This window comes from Suncus etruscus, chromosome 5, assembly GCF_024139225.1.
Source record: "Suncus etruscus isolate mSunEtr1 chromosome 5, mSunEtr1.pri.cur, whole genome shotgun sequence".
NCBI classification, from domain to species: domain Eukaryota; kingdom Metazoa; phylum Chordata; class Mammalia; order Eulipotyphla; family Soricidae; genus Suncus; species Suncus etruscus.
The window spans coordinates 11,946,190-11,970,930 of record NC_064852.1 but is presented as its reverse complement, the minus strand read 5'-3'; the positions used below and the strand labels follow the sequence as shown (position 1 = coordinate 11,970,930).

General features: G+C 43.5%; 1 protein-coding gene across 1 annotated transcript in view; it reads left to right on the top strand.

The window, feature by feature from the left end:
• The window catches only part of DENND1A (DENN domain containing 1A), a 536,242-nt gene that overhangs the window by 247,825 nt on the left and 263,676 nt on the right, over window positions 1-24,741 (top strand). The gene's annotated exons all lie outside the window — the stretch shown is intronic.

The window sequence follows — 24,741 nt, the reverse complement described above, 5'->3', positions numbered from 1 at the left end:
ATCTCTGGGCATTTCTGTAACAAGTGTGTACAGAAGAGAATCCTTCCTATGATCCTCTGGGGCTGGCAGGAATGCAGGATAAAACGCAGACATGTCATCCACTTACAAGTCCTTGCAGGGGGCTGAGTTTTCAGCTGACTTGATAGATTGCACCAAGCATGAGAAGGATGTGAGAACTTTAGCCAGAGCAGCAACTATAATCGCATTATTTTGCTGCTACTCAGTGAAGCTAAGAAAGCTTAAGAGTATTACCATCTGGGCCAAGCCAACCAATGGTGAACTGTGAACTGCTTCCCAAGTTAACAGAAACTCTTGCTACCTCATTCATTAATTAGGTCTTTATGGCACACCTTCCCTTGGTTGCCTGGCAACCATAATAGCAGTCATTAAATTCTGTCATTTTGTATTAACCCTTTGGCCCCGGGTGGATTGGGGGCCCCCACCTTAGCACTAATGCATTTTACATTAGTACATCTACCTGGGAAACCCCATTCCCTTGACACGTGAGCTGTAAAGAGCAAAGAGCTAGTCTACAGCCTGAAGTTTATTTTTTTCCTCACGCTTTGCTTTTAAGGCATCATGAAACTTATCTGTCAGCCTGCGGACCACTGGGTCCCTGTTTGCTGATAGACGTAACTTGTACACATAAGATGAAAGACAGTTTCCCAGAAAACAGGAACTGATTGGAACTTCTGTGGGCTTGTGGAATAAGGAGCCAGAGTGAAAAACCACATGGGACTACAGTGAAGAGTTGTGTTTCCAATATTGCCTTTGTAAGTTACTTTGCAAACATTGGGGCCATTGGAGTTATGGTCCTGCAGGTAAGGTGCATGCCTTGAAGGCAGCTGACCCAACTTTGATTCATGGCATTCCATATGGTCCCCTGAGTCCTGCCAGGAATAACCACTGAGCATCCATCTCACCATCAAAAACAGTTGAGACCTTGCTTGTTGGAGAGCTAAGGGCCATTCTAGCACCCAGTTTGGCTTCTCATCGATGAATTAAAATGGTCAGGATTATAACTTATGTGCTCAGGCAAAAATTGTGAAGAATGGAGTGGCCAGAGGGTTGGAAACCATAAGTGCTCTGATGCTCTGTTCTCCATGTTCCTCTGAATCCAATGGATGTAAGTGAGGTGTAAACATCTTAAATCACAGTTGGGCTGGGAAATCTTTTAGCTGTAATGAACTAAAATCATTTGGGACATGTGTGTCCTATTCTGAGTAATTGACTTTCATAGACATATTTGGAAGAACAGAGGAAGGCGATGAAGTTTTGGCGGCAGACTAGTCAAGGGTTCACCTCCGCTATATAAGGGCAGCTTCTTGTCCTTGCACAGGTGACTTTCTCCTCTTCTTCTTTTCTTCATGTTTGAATTGGGGGCAGTTATTCTCTGTCATGGTGCTGATTATTCCAGGGACTGAACAAGTTCCTCTTCAGCCATCTCATGAGAACTTGGCCCAGTGTACCAATGTTCTCTCTCTCTCTCTCTCTCTCTCTCTCTCTCTCTCTCTCTCTCTCTCTCTCTCTCTCTCTCTCTCTCTCTCTCTCTCTCTCTCTCTCTCTCTCACACACACACACACACACACACACACACACACACACACACTCCCCTCCCTTCTCTTCTCTCCTTTCCTCTCCCTTCCCCTCTCCACTCCCCTCCCATACTCTTCTTTCCCATCCTCTCCCCCTATTTTCTTCTCCCCCCCAATCCCTGGCATTGCTGAGTTTCTTGGAATGTTTTTTTTTTCCAGGATATTTTGGATAATCACTTTTGCAAACAGAAACAGAGCATCAAATCCAAACTAATTCCATTCACTAAGTCACTGGTGTTAGATTTAAAGAACCAGACAGTGCAACTTGTATGGGGCTCTTGGATGGTCCCTCTGTGTGTGTACACACAAACACACACACACACACACACACACACACACTTGATGTCAAGTTTTATTTCTGTGTGTGTGTCTCTCTCTCACACACACACACACACACACACTTGATGTCAAGTTCTCTCTCTCTTCTCTCTCTCTCTCTCTCACACACACACACACACACACACACACACACACACACACACACACAGAGTTGCTGTCAAGTCTTGTCCCTGCATCTCCCTGTCACACCAGAGATGCTTGTGCTGGGGTTCTAAGTGGCTACTGTTTTTTTTGTTTTGTTTTGTTTTTTGTTTCTTGTTTTTTTGGGCCACACCCAGCGATGCTCAGGGGTTACTCCTGGCTGTCTGCTCAGAAATAGCTCCTGGCAGGCACGGGGGATCATATGGAACACCGGGATTCGAACCAACCACCTTTGGTCCTGGATCGGCTGCTTGCAAGCAAACGCCGCTGTGCTATCTCTCCAGGCCCGTGGCTACTGTTTGTTAACAAAGCAAGGGCGTCCCTTCCCTGACCAAGAGGTATGAGGGGCAGGGGACAGAAGGGGCTGTTGTGAACTTCATGGAGGCAATTAATTTTGTTCTTCTGAGCAGTGCCTTCTTAGTTTGCATTAGTTTGCTCTTCATGCAAGCGAACCACCATTCGATTTGATACTGAGTTTTGACTTGATTAGTAGCTGTCTTTAATAGCTGTCTTGTCATGTAGGTTTTTTGATGATCAGTAATTTAAATTGACTCTGAGAATGAAAAGAAACCACAGGCTTGAGACTGGTGGACCGTGTCTGCTGCAGTCTTCCAGCCTTCAAGGCAGCTGCGTGCCCCTGCAGCCCCCCACAACCCCCCACCTCTCCCCTGTAAAGCTTTGAGCACTCTTTCCGTTAATGTTGCAAATGGAAGCTTAATACCATAACAGCATGGCATGGGACCCTCTCGGGCCACTGGCATCTGACATGCCGTTCTTTTCTCCTGGAAGGCCAGTGTGGTTTGTCGGTCCACTCTCGGCCTGATTGGATCTAATTTGGCCCAGGAGTGGAGATATCTGCGGATATTAAGTGAAAAAACAGTGAAAGCAGAGAAGTCATTCCCCCTTGCTTTGAGGCCCGGTGCCTTTCCTCACCTCTCTAGAATTGCTTCCATTACAGTCTCCTAGGGAAGGGAGATGAGAATATGTTTGCTGTGCCAAGATCACCTCAATCCTCACAGAGGCTGCTCCTGAGTAGTCCCAGGCAGCACCAGGCAAGTCCTTAAGGGAGCAACTTTATTCCCCCTTGTTGGAGGTTGGAGCCTTCCTTTTCCCCAGCTCTGGTTCTTTTTTTTTTTTTTTTTTTTTTTTTTTTTGATATTTTTGGGTCACACCTGGCAGCACTCAGGGGTTACTCCTGGCTTTACACTCAGAAATGGCTCTTGGCAGGCTTGGGGGACCATGTGAGATGCCGGGGTTCAAACCACCATCCTTCTGCATGCAAAGCAAACGCCCTACCTCCATGCTATCTCTCCAGCCCCAACCCCCAGCTCTGATTCCAAGGGCAATGGCTCAGGGTTGGACTTAGTGGTTACAATCCTGCTTGACATCTGCAAAGCCACACTAGGTGTTTTTGTCAAGTGACTGCACTCAGTCATTGGCCAAGCATGTGGTGAGCTCCTGCTTTGCGCAGACTTTTCTGCATATAAATGCAGGAGGTAGGTTCTGTGGGAGGTAGTTACTGAGTGAAGGAGCTGCTTGCTGCCTTCTGGCTCTCAGCCTGCTGCGCTCATCTGCCCAGGGCCATGTCTGTGGACATTGAAGAACCTGTTTCTTATGTGCTACCAAACTAGCATCTCTAAACCACCATACCATGCTACTCTCCCCCTCCCCCTGGGATTTGGGGATGGGACCATATAGGATCCTGGAAATTGAACATTGGTCAGCCGCGTGCAAGGCAAGTGCCCTATTACAGTGCTATCACTCTGGCCCCCAGAGCTATTCTTTGTATCGCTTTTGTTCTCTTGCAAATTTATGGGTTGTGGAAATATAAAGTTTTAAGGAGTCCAAGAAACCAACCCGTAGATTCTGGCTGTACCTAGAATGGACCCCAATCTTCAGTGTGTTCCCCCAACTTTCTGCATTGTTTCAACTTTAGGATCCCAGCACCCTGTGCTGGTTATCTCATGCCAGAGCACTTAAGGCTCTTCTTTTCACAGCCTGGCTCAAGGGTCCATGTGCACCCCATCTGTTAGTGGAGAGAATGACCTGCAAAGAGCTACCTGCACATTTTTAGCCTCCTTTGGTATCAACAACTAAAGCGGAGTCTGCGATAGTGCTTGGTCTCCACCATGACAGAGACCTTTCGGGAGTGTTTTCGCAAGACTGATATGCTGGTTGTAGCTGGGCTTTCTCTAGCTTAAAACTTCTTTACCTTTCCTTTACTCCGGGAATGGGGAACATCTGGCCTACAGACTGCACAACGCCCATGACATCCCATGGTCTGACCCTGGTACATGACAGGTCAGAAACTGATACTTCTCGGTCTACCTGGTTGTGTTGTGTGGCTTCAGACTCATGTTCTGAATAACCATATGGCCCTTGGTAGATATGACATTCCCCACCATGCCTTTACTAGATCAATTCTAGCATGCCTGCTAGGCAAGAGTGTGCTCCTGATTAAATGGGCTAATCTATAAATCATTTAAAAAGTGAATTCCAGCTTTTTGATGTCCTTTGTAAGTCATTGATCTAGCTTTAGGAAGTGACTTTATTTAGTGCAGTGGGTAGGATAGAGCGCTTGCCCTGCATACAGCCAACCTGGTTTCAGTCCCCTGCATTTCATATGGTTCCCCTAGCCATTCAGGAGCACTACGGGTGTGACCCCAAGCCCCACAAACAGCAACAACAGTAAAAGAAAGGATCATTATTTTGTGATCTCTTTAAATTCCTTTCCCTAAATGAAGTTGCTTGGTGGCAAAATCAGACGAATAGAGTATCAAATCACTCTTGTTTCTTGTGTGATTTGAGCCATACTCAGCAGTGCTGGGGGCTAGACTTAGTGTGCTCTTCAAGTGTCATTCATTGTGGTACTGGGGGGCCTTGTGGTGCCAAGGATTGGACTGGAGTGCCCATATATACCAACAGCCTTTTGAGCCTGCCTGTTCCCGAGTGCATCTCTTTTGAACTGGATGTCCCAACAGGAGATTTCACACCTCAATTTCAATGTAGAGAGAAGAGTCCTAGTTATTTAATAGCTGCTCCTTGTGAGAAGTAAATGTAAATATGTTGTAGACTTCTTGCCATGTTGGACGACATTTTGGATGGTTTTGTGTTTCCCTATCTCCACTCTCTTGCTTTGTTTTCAAGTGTATTCCTTGACTTTACCTTGATGTGTGGGCAAACCATATCACTTCAAGCGGCAGAGTAAGGAGTTTGTGTCAAAACCATGATGAAAAGCCCAGCGAATTCACTGCCCGGCTCATGGGAGCAGTTGCTTTGGAGAAATGGAAATGCCGTTCTCAATTGACCCGAGCCTGTGGTCCTCACTCTCATCTCTGACTCCCAGGTGATAACAGATGTCTCTTAAGTGATTCCAGGTGTTCGGAACAGAGTGCCATCTCTTATCTGCCACCTCCACAGTTACTCCTTAAAGTTCTTTCATATTCCCTCTTTAATAGCATTTGAAGGAGCCGCGTTCCTTGACAGCTGCTGGAACTCTCACTCACTGCTGTTAGTCCTCAAGTGAGCGCCAGACTTTCATGCCGGACTGTTTGATTCGGGCCCAAATGCCAAATAGTTTTAATATGCCCTCCTTTTTTATGAGGCAGATTTTTGTCATGTCCAGGAGATTTCCTGCCAGTTAGCGGCTCCAACTCTTCCTCACCATCAAGGCCCTGCCTGCCCCCTTGTTAACTCTTGCCCAGGGACTTTCTGCAGGCTTCTGTACCCATTGTCTCCCAGCCCCCTCTGGGCTGTGAAGCTGTCTCTGACCACTGTAAGCCTCCACACACTGGCTACACCTGGCAGTGAAGAACTCATTTCTGGCTCTGCACTAAGGATTACTACTGACACATACACACACACAGGCACGCACGCATGCACACACACACACACGCTATACCTGGCAGTGAAGAATGCGCGCGCGCGCACACACACACACACACACTCTCTCTCTCTCTCTCTCTCTCGCTCTCTCTCTCTCCTTTCTCTCCTCTCCTCTCTCTCGTTCACTCTCTCTCTCTCCCTCCTTCCCTCTCTCTCTCCCTCCCTCCCTCTCCCCCCTCTCTCTGCCAGAGGATGCTGAGATTCTCCGAGACTTCCAGGGCTGTACCCAGTGATGCTTAAGAGACCATGTACTTCTAGAGACCATACCAGGCTTCATTACATGCAACTAGCCACACACACTTCTCGCCCTGTACTGCACACTAGGTTGCTGAGTATTGCTGGAGGTAAAAGGATAGGAGCCTCAGTGTAGAACTGGAGAGTAATTCAGAGGCAGAACAGGCCTGAAAAGGGAACGGTCAGACACACAAGAGTGTCAGAATGATGAGGGACCATTGGAACTCTGGTCAGAGGTGCAAGAGATATTTATTCTTTTACATGGTGTATTTCCCAGTGACGTTGGAGTCGAACATGGATGAGACAGTTCCTTTGGAAAATAGCAGCCACACCCACCAGTGTTGGGGGGTCATGCAGTGTCAAGGACATGCTCATGTCCTCGCACCTGCTAGCCTCACTCTACCACAGGAACTGCCTCTTCCTAGCCCAACATATCCAATCATCTACTCATCCACAATTTCCTAAGTACCACTTTGGAACCAAATCTCGAATATCATTCTTGGCTTATTCTGTGAGTAAGTTAATTTTGAAGTTATATCTAGCTAGTTCTAACAGGGGAGGGGACCACAAAGCAGAGCTCAGGTTGCCCGATAGCCATGCCCAGAAATACTTTACTTCATACTGCATGAGACCACCGGTACCCATGGTGTGATCAGGTGGACCATGGAGTGAGGAAACTGAACCTAGGGCTTCAGCATGCCAGGAATGTGCTCTAGCCCAGTGAGCGTTCTCCCACTCTATTTGTTCACTTGGAAACTGAAGGTAGGAGTAGTATCACCATTGCAGACTGTTAAAATTAAACAGGAGAGCACAAAACAAAATATGAGAATGGGGACGGAAGGGGGAGGCAAGAGAGCACAGCAGGATAGTGCTTGCCTTGCATGCAGTCAACCTAGGTTTGGTCCTGGACATCACATATGATCACAAGCCCTGTCAGGAGTAATCCTTAGTGCATGTATTTATTTATTTTTGCTTTTTGGGTCACAGCCTGTGACGCTCAGGGGTTACTCCTTGCTACACGCTTAGAAATTGCTCCTGGCTCAGGGGACCATATAGGATGCCTGGAGATCAAACCTAGGTCCATCCTGGGTCAGCCACGTTGCAAGGCAACACACCCTACTGCTGTGCTATCCCTTCCCTCTTGTTCCTTTTTATATAAACTTCTACAGACACACATTACTCATTGAAGGTAGATAGGGAAGATAAATGGAAAGAACCTCTTCCAGTATTTTTTTTAATTCTAGTTTTTAGTAGGTGTGAGATGTCCTCTGGCAGCATTTAAAAATTACCATAATTTTGGGGCCAGAGAAATAGGGTATTTGCCTAGCATGCAGAAGGACAGTGTTTCAGCATCCCATATGGTCCCTTGAGACTACCAGGAGTGATTTCTGAGCGTAGAGCCAGGAGGAACCCCTGAGTGATGCCAGGTGTGACCCAAAAACCAAAAACCAAAAAAAAAAAAAAAAAAAAAATCACCACGATTTCTTTAACAGTCAAACCAAATTTTTCTGAACTCGAGTTTCCGTTCTGTGAGCTGCCTTTTGGTAACTCAACAGAGCAGTCGTGCATGGGTTATCTCTCCTTGTCTAGTGAGTAACAAGAAAGGATTCTTGAGAGGGATTGCTTTGTTGACCCCAGCCTTCAGATTTTGACATTCAAACTCCAGTAGTGATTTCCTAATTGCTTGCTGCCTATAACTGAATTAAAAGGCCCTAGAAACTCTTAATATATGATGCCTGATGATGAAATTTGCTTGTTTTTTGCTATATACAAATATGAACAAACAAAATTCTTGCCTCATCGTACCCCATAATTGGTCCTTACTTTGCTCTACAACTTGAGATGCATTCCTTGAAATGCTCAAAAGCAAACACATGTGCTTGTCTGAGTATTCTTTATGTAGCCAGATAAGGAACTTGGAAGTGCCTTTGGAGCACTGAAGTATGTTGGAATGTGGATATCAGAATGAGATGATGAAAAGAGTGTTGCCTTTGAAATCAGTAAGACCCGAGTTCACAACTTGTTTTGCCTGGGTTGCAAGCTTCTTTGAGAGTGCTCTAAGATCATGCTGAGAGTTATTTATTTACTTACTTTGGCAGGAAAGGGGAGATGGTGAAAACTGGGTGGCACTTATCTCTGTGCTTAGGGGTTGTAGTTTGTATCCAGCAGTGCTCAGAGGACCATATGTGGTGCTGGGATTCAAGCCATTGTTATAGATATGGCTGCATACAAAGCCTTAACCACTGTGCCATCTTTCTGGTCTGAGAGACAGATTTCTTGGCTTGTGGTTATAACTAAATTCATGGATTTGTGGCAAGGATTAAATGGCTTGTGTGGGTAAATATTTGGCATACACTACTTTTTCCTCTATACTCCTCTATTATTTCAGTGATTTGGCAGGGGCCACACCTGGTAACTCTCAGGGGTTACTCCTGGCTATGCACTTAAAAAATCACTCCTGGCTTGGGGGACCTTATGGGATGCTGGGAGAGCGAACCATAGTCTGTCCTAGGTTAGCACATGCAAGGCATTTGCCCTACTGCTTGCGCCACTACTCCGGCCCCTTTCAGTGATTTTTTTTAAGTCATTTAGTTGGAAGAAACCTTGGTTCATCAAGGATCTTAGAAATACTAAGTGGATTTATTTATTTTTTTGGTTTTGGGGTCACACCCGGCAGCGCTCAGGGGCTACCCCTGGCTCTACGCTCAGAAATTACTCCTGGCAGGCTTGGGGGAACCATATGGGATGCCGGGACTCAAACCACTGTCCTATTGCATACAGGGCAAATGCCTTACCTCCATGTATCTCTCCGGCCCCCTAAGTGGCCATTTCACTTGATGCCAACTTTCTGGAGCAACTTGTGTAGGTACACCAACCGGCAGTGTAGTTCACAGGGTAGGAATCTTCCAGATGCTGGTATTGAGCTTACAGAGATTGGAAGCTGGGGTAGATAGAAGTGGACAACAGTATTTGTTCAGCAGCACCCTTACTCTGGGAAACATTCACCATTGACTCTAGAAGAAAGCAGCATTTTTGCCTCTGCAGAAAACACAGCAGGGATATGGAGAGGTAGTAAGAGGCCTCTGACAGTGCTTCTTGGAAACTAAGGGCCAAAAGGTAACAAGCCAGAATCAGGACCAGGCTGAGCATAAAGGCCATAGGCAGGGCATGCCTAGGAGTGGAGCTGGCCCTGCTACAAGCGAGCCCTCAGCTGTGACAAGAATCCCATTAGGTGGCTTGCGAAGGAAGAGCCTTCACCTCTCACTTGCATGTGGACCTGTGTTCGGAGACAGGGCAGAGGGCAGGGAAGGAGATGCCAGAGCCCAGGAGTCATCGTCATCCAGTGGTGGGGCCATGGAGCTGATAGCTCCATGTCAGCTCCATTTGAGCCTCTTCCTGATAGGGCTGCCTAAGTGCCTCACACGCCCACTCAGACACAGAACAGACTGACCAACGTTCAATCCTGCTAGGCCAGGGAGTGACAGCTCTTGATATGTTGACCAGCTGGCTCAAGGTCGAGTCCAGGGGAACAGGAGGCAACTTCCCAAAGCCCAAAGAGACTTAGGCAGGAGTAGTTATTCCTTCCTTGTTTATATCTATTTATTGTGTTTGGGGGTTGTGGGGAGGCCACCTCTCAGTGACTCCCAGTGGCCAGCCCGGCTGTTTGGCTGAAGGTTAGAACCAGAGGTGGTTGTGTTTGCTCTTTGGGGTAAACCACAACCATACTGATGGTGCTTGGGGGGCAGTACTACTGAATATATATATATAATATATATATTATATATATATATAATCTGTTTTCAGGAATCACTCCTGGTGTGTCAGGGTTCAAACCCGAGTCAGGTGTGTGCAAGGCAACCATCTTTCGTGCTGTTCTCTCACCAGCTTCAGTCCTGTGTCTTCCCACAGTGTCCTATTTCTTAAATAATCCTTGCAAATGAAGAGCAGATCAATGCTACCTCAAGGAATTGGCATTTACTTATTAGGATATTAGAGTCCAGTTAATAAAAATACAACTTTACCTACTAAACCAGCATAGAAGAGAGAATGCTTCAGGAGTTTTTCTTGCTTAAAACAAAGTTTTCCTAATTTTTTAATCATGATATGCTCATTGTTTATCCTACCCACTATCATTTGAAAAATTTCAGACAAAGAATAAAATAACCCACAGAACATACATTTAATGTAGATATATATCTACATATAACAAATATGACATTCTTTTTCTGTCTTTTCTTATTTGAACATGGTTTAAAGATTTTTTTTACTCAGTCATGCATATATTTTGTTTTATCTAGATATAATTGACAAATACTAGCTTAAGATAAATAATTTGATATATGTATATATTATGAAATGATTATACAGTGCATTATAGTTTCTTTATTAGAACCCTGGTCACAAAAAGAATATATTGTTTATATTTAACATAGCATTTAGAAGAATCTTTAACAACAACAAAGACCCAATAGATCAGACCACTCCATAGTTTAAAATCCTCTTTGGCTTTCCTTTCTGGAAGAAGCATATTCAGCGAACAAGATTGTGTGTGACCCAGCTCCCTACTTACCTCTCCTTACTCCCCTTTTCCTCCTCTCCATGTCACTCACTCTGTTCCAGCCAGACTGGCCTCTGGGGAGTCTCATCTGCCTGGACTTTATCCAGTAAACTTCATAGCTGACTCACTGTCTCTGCCCCTTCTGCCTCTGCTCAGTGTCACCTCCTGCGTGAGGTGCCCTCTCACCCCTCTGTTTGCCTCTATCCCTCTTCCTCGATTACAGTGAACCTTTTACTATACTTATATTGCCATCCATCATGTATTTTCATTCATCAATGTCCTTTGCATGTATTTCAGAGTGAAATGAGCTAGTAGATCCCACTTGTAAACATTTTGTGTTATATAGGTGTCTAAAAGGCAAGTTAGTATTTTACTTTCTCTCTAGATAAATTATATGCAATGGTATTTATTTATTAACAATGGCCTTTGGTGGGTTTTGACAAAGACAAATCTGTATGACTCAAACTTCTGTCAAGGTGCAACAAGTGACAACCACTGTCAAGTTCCTCCATGGTCTTCCAGTTACTCTGCCACAGGAAATTGCTACTTCGTTTTTCTCCCAACTGTAGAACTGCAGATAAATGAAGGCTTTTTCTCCTCTTGTTTGTGAAATCCATGCACGTTGCTGGTTTATTGGGAGTTGCATGTTTTCTTTATAGTTGGATAGGCATTCACTGTTGTGTTATATCACGATTGGTTGCTCCATTTTCCTGCTGGACAGTTAAACTATTACAAGTTTGCACTATAAACAAAGCTCAGTGAATAAGCATTTATATTTAGTAGGGGTGTGTGTGTGTGTGTGTGTGTGTGTGTGTGTGTGTGTGTGTGTGTGTGTGTGTGTGTGAATTCTGTTTTTATTTCTCTTTGGTAAATATGGGAGCGAAAGTATTGGGTCAAAGCATAGTTGTACATGCAGTTTTGCAGGAAATTGTTTGGCCTTAACTCAAATGCTGGTTCCACTTTACTCTAGTACTGGATGGGTGCCCCATTTGTTTTGTGCCCTCACCTGTATTTTGAATAGTCAATTCTCTTTATTTTAGAGATACATCACCTCAGTGGTTGCATCTCATTTAGATTTTAATTTGCATTTTAATGACTAGTAAGCATATTAAAAGTCATTGACACAAAGAGAACACATTTTTTTAAAAACGAAAATTATAGAAATTTTTATGTATTTTGTTACTGATCCTTTGTCAAACATTTTCTTCTAGAGTTTGCCCTCTTCCCTTCCACTTGTATTTTTTTTATTTGCCTTTTTTAAAATTCGGTTTGCAACCAGAGCAATGACAGTAGGTAGGGCAATTTGCCTTGCATACAGCCGATCCTAGTTTGATCCCTGGCATCCTATATGGTCTCCCAAGCCTACCAGGAGTGATTTCTGAGTGCAGAGTTAGAGCAACCCTTGAGTGACAGTGAATGTGCCCCAAACAAACAAACAAAAATCACAGTGCATCCTGAAATAATATATTTGGGGGCCAGAGTGATTGCACAGCAGTAGGGCATTTGCCTTGCACACGACAGCCAGGACAGATCAGGGCAGATCCCTGACATCCCATATTGTCCCCCAAGCCTGCCAGGAGTAATTTGTGAGTGTAAAGCAAGGAGTAACTCCCCAGCACTGCCTGGTGTGCCCAAAACAAACAAAATGATGAACCTGCCAGATTCAGTGCCAGAGCAGTAGGACAGTTAAGGGTCTTGCCTTACATGCAACTGAATCATATTCTTTTTTTTTTTTTTTTTTTTGGTTTTTGAGCCACACCTGGCGTTGCTCAGGGGTTACTCCTGGCTGTCTGCTCAGAAATAGCTCCTGGCAGGCTCAGGGGACCATATAGGACACCGGGATTCGAACCAACCACCTTTGGTCCTGGATTGGCTGCTTGCAAGGCAATCGCCACTGTGCTATCTCTCCAGGCCCACTGAATCATATTCGATCTTCAGCAACATATGTGGTTCCCCTGATCCCTGCTGGAGCGATCCCTGAGCACCATCAAATGTGGCCACCACTACCACCCAAAGGGGGGAGGAGTGAAATTTGATCATTTTATTTTTAAAGTTGATTTATTTTATTTTTACAGTTTTATTAATCCACTTGCTAATGATGTTTCATTCATCTTTAGATATTTTTAGAACTAATGTTTGTTTTGGAATGTTTTTCTGTAAGTGTTCATGAGCAATATTAGGTTATATATGTCTATATTTGGTATAATTAAGGTTTTTCTTCTAGAAGTTTGAAGTTTATTTTTTTCTCTTTGACACCTGAATTTTTAATCCACCTAGGATTGCTTTGTATTTATCCTACAAAGCTGGACTCTAATTTCATTTTTTTCCCATTTGGGTATTCAGTTGCCCTGTAATATGACTTGTATACTTGTATACTTTCTTTCACCAATGTCAACTTCTATGCCAAGTTTTCCTATATCCACAGGTCTTATTTGTGGTTCTTTATTCTGTCAGTTAATTTGTCATCCCACCTCCAACATCTTGCTTTATTGGCCACTGTTCATCTTATTACTTGTTAGGAAAGTGTCCTCTCCCTCTTGTCATATATTTTCCTGATTTTGTTTTTAGGCTGTAGCCAGTAGTTCTTAGGGTCCCAACTCGGTGCTCAAGAGTCACTCCTGGTGATGCTAGGGATTGAATCTGGAGCTACAACATGCACAGCATATTCTCCAGCTCTTTGAGCTGACTCCCTGATCCTCCACTTAGTTTTCTTTAAAAAAAAAAAAAAAAGTGCTGCAGGGCTAGAAAGAGAGCACTGGAAGTGAAGCACTTGCCTTGATTTCCAACATGGCATTTGGTCCTCTGAGCTCTTCCAGGAGTTCCAGTAATAGCCCCTGAGCACAACTGAATATGGCCCCAAAGCCAAAATCCATCCACATGCATACACTGCTGTGAGTTAGATTCACAGCCTCAGGTGGAACACACACACACACACACACACACACACACACACACACACACACACACACACACACCACCTCTTCAATGAAAATTTTAGACTGAAATCTATGAAGTTTTTATAGATTTTTGTTGACTCTCTACATGAGCCTTGAACCTGCATCTCTATATTAATAAGTATTTCTACCTAATACTTGATCTTGTCAGTTTGCTTTAATCCTTTTCTAAAATTATTTATAATAGCATTTTAAAATTTTTCCATAGTGATCTTGCGCATCTTTAGATCAGAGAGGAAAGCATGTAGTTTGTAAATGGCTCTGTTTCCCTTTTCTGTCTGTTCATTTTACCTTTAGTTGCCTTTTCTTGTTCACCGGCACTCTCTAGTATCACCAGTCATAGTAAGTAGACATAAGACAGCAGCTATCCTTTTTGTTTTGTTGGCTTTCAAGGAGGAGTATTTCTCCAGAAAGATAGTTCTAACTTCACTTATTAGACTGAGGAAATTCTCTTACATTAATTCTGCTCCTTTAGAGGATTAACTGGTCCAGAGAATTAACACTTCTCTTCAAATGGATCTGTCAGATTGATATAGTACCTTTTTGCTTTTTAAGTAGTTGGACAAATTGATCCTAAAATTCATATGGAGATGGAGATGGTAAAGACTTAACCAGAATAATAGTAATAACTTACAATAATGATAAAATAACAGGAGGAATCACATCTAATTTTGTTTGATTGTAAAGCTTTTATAAGCAATATGGTGACATTGATGCAAGGAGACAGACATACAGAGAATCACTTGATTGGGTTTTTTTTTTTTTTTTTGGAGGGAGGGACATTCATGTCAAGGGTAAGGGTAGATCGGTGAGGGAAGCAGGTGGTCTATTTTAAAAAATGATGACAGTTGAATATTCACAAAAAAAAGTAAATATACATTATTTATTCATTTAATATATATACCGAAGAGAAGCATTCTTTAATTCTATCACCCATACTTTGAAATTGTGATAGGCTTCCCTTTAGCTCAGTCTCTTGGTGCAAAATTTAGTGTATGGTGGTGCTCAGGGGCTACTCCTGGTTTTTTTCTTGGGAGTTACTCCTGGCAGTGCTCAGAGGACCTATAGAATTGAACCTGGGTTGGTTGCATGCAAGGTGAACCTGTACTACCTTTCTTGCTCTAGCCTTTTAGTTTTTTATATGTAATATGTATAAAACATGTACATACTTTTATATTTACATATTTGCCATTTATGCTGTTTTATTTAGGTTTTTTGGAGGGTGCCACATGTGGTGGTGCACAAGTATTATTACTGGCTCTGCATTCAGAAATTATTCCTGGAAGGCGGGGGACCATTTGGAATGCCAGAGATCTAACTTGGATTGACAAAGTACAAGGCAAACACCCTACCACTGTTACTGCTCTGTACCCAATCAGTTTTTGGTATTTTATTTACATATTTAAAACACTAAATTTTCACTTTGAAAGACAAATTTAATGGCCATATATTGCTAGATTGCAAAGGTATTCCTTATATCTGATAATTCTTTATGGAATTAGTGGTAGTAGCCACCACTTATTGGTTACTCTATGTCTGGAAAATGTGCCCAGCATGATTTGTTACTTCCCCTCTTGTCCCACTTTAAAGAAAAGAAAAACATGCCAGAGAGATAGTATAGGCTGCTTGCCTTGCATGTTGCCAACCCTGATTTGACCCTTGACATCCTACACAGTCTCCAAGCCAACCAAGAGTGATCCCTTAGTGCCAAGTCAGAAGTAAGTTCTGAGTACTGCTGGGGGGTGACACAGAGATCAAAACAAACTCACAAACAAGCAAACAAAAAGAAGAGAAAGAAAACAAACAGTAAATCATCAGCCTGTCTCTAATGTATGAGACTTGAGTTTATGACTATATTTCATGTATTCCAGTCCCTGAGGAAAAGCATATCACTTTTTCGGATCTTTACAATGGTTGTTCTCAGAGGTGCTGAGCTGGCTCTTTGTATATCATAAATCATCGTCCACATTTCAGATGTATGAACTTTTACTTTGCCTGCCTTCTTTTTTTTTTTGGCGCGGGGGGTGGGGGGGCTTACACCCAGCAGCACTCAAGGGTTACTCCTGGCTTTGCACTCAGAAATCACTCCTGGCAGGCTCAGGGGACCATATGGGATGCCGGAGATTGAACCAGGGTTGGCTGCGTGCATTGCAAATACCCTACCAGATGGGCTATCACTCCAGTCCCCTCTGCCTGCCTTCTGTGCATTTACCAGTTCTCATTTAAGGGAATGTGTGCAAGACCAGGGTCATTGTTCAGCTGACTGACTAGGCAGAGCAGTACCCAGACTGCAGAACCATCTTCTTGCCCAGTGAATGCCCTTAGCCTCTGGCACAAGGCTAGAAGGCCTTTTTGCTGGTGTGCAAATCCTCAAAGGAATTGTCTTGAGGGATTCCCCAGGAGTTGATGACTGTGCCTCCTCCAATGGAAAACAAAGGAGAAATCCTTCTAGCCCTAGTTTTTCACTTATTTCATTTAACAAATTTAATTGTTATGCCGACCAAAGTGCTCCACTCCTCCTTGCCTTGTTTTCTCCACCTGAGAGAACACACTAGGTTAAGGCTTTGCATTCACGCGAGCTAGTCTGTGGGGAACAAAGTGTCTAGGAGCTGAGTGTGCTCTCCCTGATTTTTTTTTTTGGGGGGGGGGGTCACTAGGCAGACAGCATGGTGGCATGGGACAACTCCACGACTCTGAGCCTTACAGAGCCCCTTCTCTAGTGATGAAGATTGTCAGATAAACTCTTCCTTATCTGAGGCAAAGTGGGGGGTATCTTTTCTAGGCACTGCAGATCAGGGCCTGACTTGGAGGCAGTGGAGCAGTCCCCCTCCCACTCCAGGATCCCCTGGGCAGAGTCACTCAGGGAAGAGAAAATTCAGTCTTCTTGGCTCTTTTACCTCACATATTCTTTGGTTATTCTGATCTTTTTTTTTTTTTTCCCTTCCATGAAATGAATTCTTTAATTGAATTATCAGGAGATATCCCTACTAGAACCTCCAAACACATTTATTCTGCGTTTTTGCATTTTTTTTTTAATCCTGAGGAGGCACACAGCAACCTAACTCGGAATGGACAAAAAAGATTGTCTGGAAAGGGCTTTAGGAGTTTCAACACAATGTTTTGGGTTTTATTTCTGTTTGTTTCCACATTTCAGGCTGAAGTGGGCAGTTGAGGCTAGGGAAAGAAATTGAGCAGGCAGTATGCTGACTGTCCACTGCACATGGCACCCCAGAACTTTCCTTTAGGCTCCTGATTTCCCTCCCAGGAGGATCCAGAAATCCTGGAAACCCCGTCACTGGAGAAGGAAGAACCTGAAAGCTCCCCTCCGAATGGGGTGACTTTATTTATTTTTTATGTATTGATAAGTTTACATATCAGTGCTGGGTATCAAAACTAGGGTTGGCTGTTTGTAAGGCAAGTGCCTTAAGACCTGTCCTATTTTTATGGCCCCCCAAAATTATGTTTTTTTTTTTAATGCAAGAAATAAAGAGAAACATGGACATGAGGTGGGGATGGAATGAAAAATGCATGCATGCATATTTATAAAATTGAGTGCTTCCTTTCCCCTTTTCTTTTCTTTTTGGCTCATACTTGGTCGTGCTCACTGCTTACTACTGGTTCTGCATTCAGGAATCTTTACAGACGGGGCTCAGGGTAACATATGAGATGCTGGAAATCAAACCCAGGCCAGTTCTGGGCAAGGCCAACGCCTGTCCTGCTGGGCTATTACTCCAAGCCTTCATTTTAAGATGGCAAAAGGTATCTGCAAGACTGGCCATCTTTTGCCAGCTGCCTCTCTCTCTGCTGGGCTGTCATGCTTCCTTCCCCTGACCGAAGGATACCTCTGGGTGATTCTGGTTTGCATTTTAAACCGAAGAGCCATGAGCCAGGCTAGTAGATGGGCAGGCATTTTGGTGAGACATGACCCTTTCCAAGCACCTCACCGAGTGTCTCCGCGTACACCCCACAGCTGCCTGGTGAGCAGAAACCCCTGGAGCTGGGTGTTTGGCCTTCTTGTTTGCCTCTTTCCAGGCGCAGTCTCTTGGATGCAGATAGCCATGCTAATTTAGAAAGGAGCACGCTCAGTCCCTGCCTCTTCGCTGTCTAATGAGTGCATGTAAAAAATATATCAAAAGAAATTCTCGGAGCAGAATCCTCACATTTCAAAGGGGAGCGTATTTATTAGAAGAACTGCTGATTCATTAGGAATGCTTCCTAATTCCAACAGCAGCAGCTGCTTCTGGTTAGAATAAACCATCTCCTCCTTTGTGCCCTCACTCTCCAAGGGGATGTTAAATTTTGGTGGAAGATCCCCCCTCCCCCTGCTTAAGCTTTTCTTTTCCTTCCCCCTCTCTGTTTCTCACTCTTTCCTCAATTATGCTTTATGCTTCCCGATGTTCCGAGGATTTGAGCAGCCCCCAGACCCACCCCACCTCCACCTTTTAAAAATGACTTTTTCCTTAAGACTACAAATGCTAATAAAACTCTTTTGATGATGTGTTTTGTTTGCAGTCACAGTGGCAGTGGCGTGTATTGTACAGCAGTAAAGAAAGAAGTTGAGCCCCGTTGCAGTCATGAATTCTTAGTGCAATAATTTAAAGTACAGGGAGCAGTTCAGAAACTGCCATTGTCCGTTAAATGAAACCACTGTATTAACGGATCATAGCATGCTGTTCTAATCATTTTTCTCCAAATACCAGCTTTTGAAAGAAACATGACTGTATTTTTTTTTATATACAAAAACTGAAATCATGTAATTGAATGGCTGGGCAGAATAGGTAAATGAATGTAGTAACATGCATTCAAATATGTCCCTTTGGTTTGTAATGAGCTGATTGAAGTTCACAGTTGTAATACTTGCCATTTTATTTCCTGATTTTACATTCTGGGCCCATACAAAGGAGCTGTTTTGTTGTTGTTGTTGTTGTTGTCATGGAGTTAGTAGTGATGCTAGTGTGTGTGTGTGTGTGTGTGTGTGTGTGTGTGTGTGCTAATTAAAAAAAATAAAAAAAGAAAATTGCTCATAAAACCGTTGCCCTTTTTGAGGATTGCTATTGGATGAAGTTCTCCAGTACCTTTTATTCAACTGTCTTCTGGAAAATGAAGGAGCTTCTAAGGTAACCATTTCTATTTCATTTTAGAATTACTAACAATCCCTTTTAAGGCTTAGAGAAATTTCATCACATGTGCCACATACTGCAGAGATCACTGGTGCCTGCGCCCACTTCTTTCTAAGCACTTAGCCCAGTAATTACACTTGTTGATTTTTGCATCTGATTTCCCCCCTCTAGACACCGAGGTCCTTGTTACTGACTGAGTCACCTATTAGTCTGGGATTCAGCAAAGGGCTAGATGAGAAATGTCAGTAAACGATGGCTGAGTGAGCTACAGAATACTAAAACCAAATGAGTGTTGGCGTGGGGACACTATGTGTGGTAGGCAGAGAGATCAGGTTTGGAACTGAACAGACATCTCTGGGCTGGGTTAGTATGGCGGGAGGTGAATTCATGGAGGAAGTCAACTAAAATGGTGATGTTTCAAGACAATTCCCGGTATTGCAGATGGCTGCCACTCTCGGGGACTGTCTTCAAAAAGAGAAAACATGTTCTTTGGTGCCCTGCATGGGAGGAGGTGGGGCAGAGAGAGATGGCGAGTGCTAAGCCATTTGGTGGGAACAGAGACATAGCTACCTCTGGTTTTGGGGGTTGCTCTTGCTCTGCAGAGAGAAGCTCCTCAAGTGTTTCCTTCTCTCTAGAACTGGCTCTTGTGGCCACATGTGGGCTCCTTTGCCTCTTCTGGCTGACCCCTGTGGATAGAGAGAGCTTGCCTCTGCTGTATCTGGACCTGGGGCAGACCTTTGACACTACCCAGTGCTCTAGGCAGGACTAGATTTTTTTTTTATTTCCTTTTTTTTTTTGGCTAAGAGAAAGCTGGCTTGTGATGTATAGGCTCTTTGTCTTTTTTGGGGGGGTGGGGGAGGGGGTTTATACCCAGTAATGATTGAGGGCTGCTGCCAATACTATACTTGGGTTTTGTTGTTGTTTTTTTTTTCAGTACTATTCAGGAGACCATATGGTGCTGGGGATCAGGCCCAGGGTTCCCACATACAGAGCCCATAGCCTAGTCCTTTGAGCTCTCTCTCCCCAGCTCTGACTTGGGAGATTCTGAACTGAGGTATGTGCAGGCTGGTTCATTTTACTCCCACACACGATGTGTCTGAGTAATTAGTATTTTAGCCACATAGGTTTTTGGCATAGAATTGTGATGCTCCAATTCTATGGCTGATGAAATTTGTAAATGATAGCCGCTAAGTGGACTGAAAATATTACTGTAGTATCCCTTCATCTAGCTCATGGAGCTGGGAGTTCCCAAAGGAAGCTTATACAAACAAAACTTGTTTCACAAGGTATAAGTGGCAAAATGACTACCCTTTACCTTGTGGCTTAAAATGCCATGATAAATATATGGTAGAAACTCTGGATCTGGGGCCGGAGAGATAGTATGGAGATAAGGCGTTTGCCTTGCATGCAGAAGGTCGGTGGTTCAAATCCTGGCATCCCATATGGTCCCCCGAGTGTGCCAGAAGCAATTTCTGAGCATAGAGCCAGGAGAAACCCCTGAGACTGCCAGGTGTGATACAAAAACAAAAAGAGAGAGAGAGAGAGAGAGAGAGAGAGAGAGAGAGGGAGGGAGGGAGGGAGGGAAGGAAGGAGGGAGGGAGGGAGGGAGGGAGGGGGGGAGGGAGGGGGGGAGGGAGGGAGGGAGGGAGGGAGGGAGGAAGGAAGGAAGGAAGGAAGGAAGGAAGGAAGGAAGGAAGGAAGGAAGGAAGGAAGGAAGGAAGGAAGGAAACTGAATCATTTCATTTTGTGGCATTCTGACAAAGGCAAAATTGCAGAACTAGGAAAAGAAAGGGTGTTGGAGTAGGAAGCAAGCTTATCAGGGACTGTGTGAGCATGTACCTGTTCTGTCCATGGTTACTACACTAAGAACTGTGTACCTCGAAGACCGAATTTTAACTGATTTAAAAAAAAAGTGGCAGTTAAAAGGGTGGGTAGATAGGAAATGAACAGATGTAACAGAATATATAGTGGTAGGTCTGTTACCCCACAACCTTACACCTTGAACATTGACATAATGACCTGGCACAGGCCTCAGAAGAATTGGCATTCTCCATTCACCCCTGATCTAGGGAAGACATCTACGAAACATCCAAGGTTATCTATAACATCACCTGGAGGCAGTCCTCTACCAGGGAAGACCCTACCGCTGCTCTGACATTGACCTACTCAAAAAAGACTTCCCTTAACACTGAGAAGACTTAACAACAACAATGACCTGCTTACAGGACAGGGCTTTCTGTATTGCTCCTTAATTGTGAGGTGAAACTAGAGGATACTCCACACCAGCGTGACTTCAATGTAGGATGTGCAGATTCCAGGATCTTTAATACAGAAAAACCTGATGCCAACAATAGAGACTACATGAAAAATAAAACTGTATTGGCACTACAGACAATGGCTAAATTAGTTTGCCTGGAGCCTAGAATTGGTCTTATGCCAGGAAACTTCAGGGGTAGGGTCTCCTTGTATTTAGACCAAGGCTTTTCCTTTCCATGTCCCCCATATTTTGGTGGGCCTATGCAAACAATATTTGCCACTCTAACACCGTTTTTTTGTTGTTGTTTTTTTCTAACACCATTTTTACTGTGCTCTTTTGACTCTATCCCTTAAAAAAAAAAACCTTAAACTTTGATGTTAACTTAAACTAATATGCATGTGCATGAAAATATAAAAAAAAAATACTATGCCTTCAATGTTTAAGGAGTCACATAAATCTCATGGCTTTAGATTGCTTTGTGTACTGCTAAGAAATGTTATAATGTACTACAATCGGAGGACTTGTGGACAGATTAATTGTACATGGGTTCTGCCTTATTTTTCTTAGTGTTCTTTGACTGTAAGTTCAATATTTAGGCGTCAGGAAGGGGATTTCTTTGAGAACTCTGTTTATGGGCGATTGTCCTTCCACTATAACTTTACCTTCTCTTTGCATCATTATTCTCATAATTAAAAATAAAAAAAGCAGTTACCCCACAAACGGTGAGGGATATTAGCTTAGAAGGGGTACAAAGAATATTTTAGGGTCCTGGGAATGTTTTCTACATTGATTGTGGCTCAGGTTATCTAGCTGTAAAGTATGAACAAAATTGTCATAGGACCTCAGAGATATAACTATAGGTAGGGCATTTGCCTCACATGTAGCTGATTTGGTGGGTTTGATCCCCAGCACCACACATGGACCCCTGAACCCCACCAGAAACGATCCTTGAGCACAGAGCCAAGAGTAAGTCCAGAGCACAGCCATGCTGGTTGTGACCCGACCAAATAAACAAAAACACAATATTCTGAATGTGTATGCAAAGGATGCATGGGTTTTGCTATATTGTAAGCAATAATTTGAGTTGGTTTTTGAAAAAAGAATGAATGGGGCTGGAGCGATAGCATGGAGGTAAGGCATTTGCCTTGCATGCAGAAGGACAGGTTCTAACCCCAGTATCCCATGTGGTCCCCCGAGCCTACCAGGGGACAATTTCTGAACATAGAGCCAGGAGTAGCCCCTGAGTGCTGCCGGGTGTGATTCAAACCCCCCCCCCAAAGAAAGAAAAAAAATTAATGATGATGAGCTTTCACGACAGAAACCCTCACTTCAGCTGACCATGGCTCAGCTCTCCTAGTGGGTGTTGAGTGAGTTGCCTCTTGCTTTTGCTTCAGCTGCTAATGAGAAATGAAGGGTCCTCACTCAGGGTCAAGAGACTGGCTGGTCCTAGTCAATAGCCTGATCCAGTTGAGGGTCTAGATATTTGGACTCCAGTAACTGAAAGAGCTCTGTTTCAGACCCATCAAAGTTACAATCAAATGTGTGAAAGGCAAAAATGCTAACATCTCTATTCTTGCTTAAAGGTCACTCAAAGAATCTTATTGCTTTTACTATCTTTTATATCACCCCAGCCTTCTAAAACTTTGAAGGGTACGTCTCTTTTAATTGGATTATAACAATATGCAATAGTCACCCAATCAAGAAAGCAGAGGGATTGACTTGCAGTGTTTACTAGGAAAGAGTCATTCATGGAGGAGCCATAGAAACTGCTGGTGGTATGTTTGCGATTTCCATCTTTTCCCTTTTTATTTGCAGTTGGAGACACATATTAATAAAATTCCTATTGACTTTAGCTCATTCTCTTTTTGGTGGCAGGTAGAATATTTAAAAGTCATTGTAAAGAATATGCATATGTGGGTGGCACTCAGCACTTCAAGGAATTGAAAATAATTCCAAATAGGGACCAGAGCAAAAGCACAGGGTAGGGTGTTTGCCTTGCACTCAGCTGACCTAGGATGGACCCAGGTTCAATCCCAGGCATTCTATATAGTCCCTGAGCCTGCCAGGAGCGATTTCTGAGTGCAGAGCCAGGAGTAACCTCTGAGTACCACCGGGTGTGTCCCAAACACCAAAATAAATAAATAAATAAATAAATAAATAATTCCAAATAGATCTTGGATCCATGCTTGTTCTTCTGAGTTAGCTGTCTACTCACAGCCATCACCACAGAAGGGAGCTCTCTGCTGAGTGGCTTGATGTGTTCTGTGAACTCCAAGGAACTTCATGTTGTTTGCATTAAGTGAAGAAACTTCTTTATTAAGATCTTGTTAGGTAATTAGGAAGTATAGTTCCTTACAGAGCAAAGTGGCCGTGGAGAAATGAAGACATTGTTCAGAGATGTGCTGTATGATGAGCGGGCAATCACCTCTGTCACTTTGGGTTAATCTGGTTCCACAGCAGTGCTGCATCTGAAGGAAGCACAGCCTGCAAGCCAACCTCACATTCTGGAAGAGCTCATTTTCTTGCTCTTCTCTTCTCCGAACCACCTTCCATTTCATGGTCATCAGTAAATAAGGGTCCACTTCTAGAACTTCTTTCAACTCTTCTTTGTCTCTGCTATTAAAATGATCTTCTGATGAGAAGACAGATCTGACAAATCCTCCTGTGCCTCAACTCTTTCTGTGATTTCCCAAAAAGAGTTGAAGTTCTAGTCTCACACATAATTATACTCCTTGGTCTGGGTCTTGTCTCATCTTCCACTACTGCCAGGATTCTCTGCTGTCCTGTCACAAGTCCCTCTCAGGTACGATCCAAGCACCCTCAGCTAGTTCATTGTTTCCACTCCTCAGTCATAGGCTTCTTACAAAAGGAAGTGCCTTCCATGCAGAAGGTCATTGGTTTGAATCCCGGCATCCCATATGGTCCTCTGAGCCTGCGAGGAGTGATTTCTGAGCATAGAACCAGGAGTAACCCCTGAGCGCTGCCAGGTGTGACCCAAAAACAAAAAACAAACAAACAAAAAAAAGGAAGTGCCTAATTTTTTTCCTTCGACTTCTTTCCCTGTGTGGTTGTGGCTGTAGGCTAGTTGGCCCTGACTGCTCGGATGTTTCCAAGAGTCATCTCACTGCTCCTTGAGGAGCTGGTTCCATCTGTCTTGCCCTAAGGAGACTCACGTTCCTCCAGGCTCGATGACCTGGAAGTTGATAAGCATGGATGAATCACATGCAACTGGTTTCTTATTTAGAAGTAATTCATGCTTAATTGTAGAAAGTTGGGAGTTACGTGAAACACAAAAGTGGAAAATCAGAATATGAAACAGACTCTGCTTTTATGTTTTAATATCATTCAAATATTGTTCTATGTTAAAATAGATTTCTGCTGTCCGTTTTAAGCGAATATGATTCCCATCCTGATTATAATTTATTGTAATCATTCTGTTGTTTGCTCAGCTTGCTTCCAAATGTTGGCAGTTATGAATAGTACAGAGCTTTTAGTGCAAAGCAATGTTTCATCTGATCTTTAAGGTATCACATACTCGGTAAGTTGTAGAGAACGTGGAAAAGAATGTTCATGAAAAATGATCCAAAACCTCATAGCCTAGAAATAGCCATTGTTGATTTTTTACCATTTTTGTTGTTGGGTATGTCTAATCGCATGT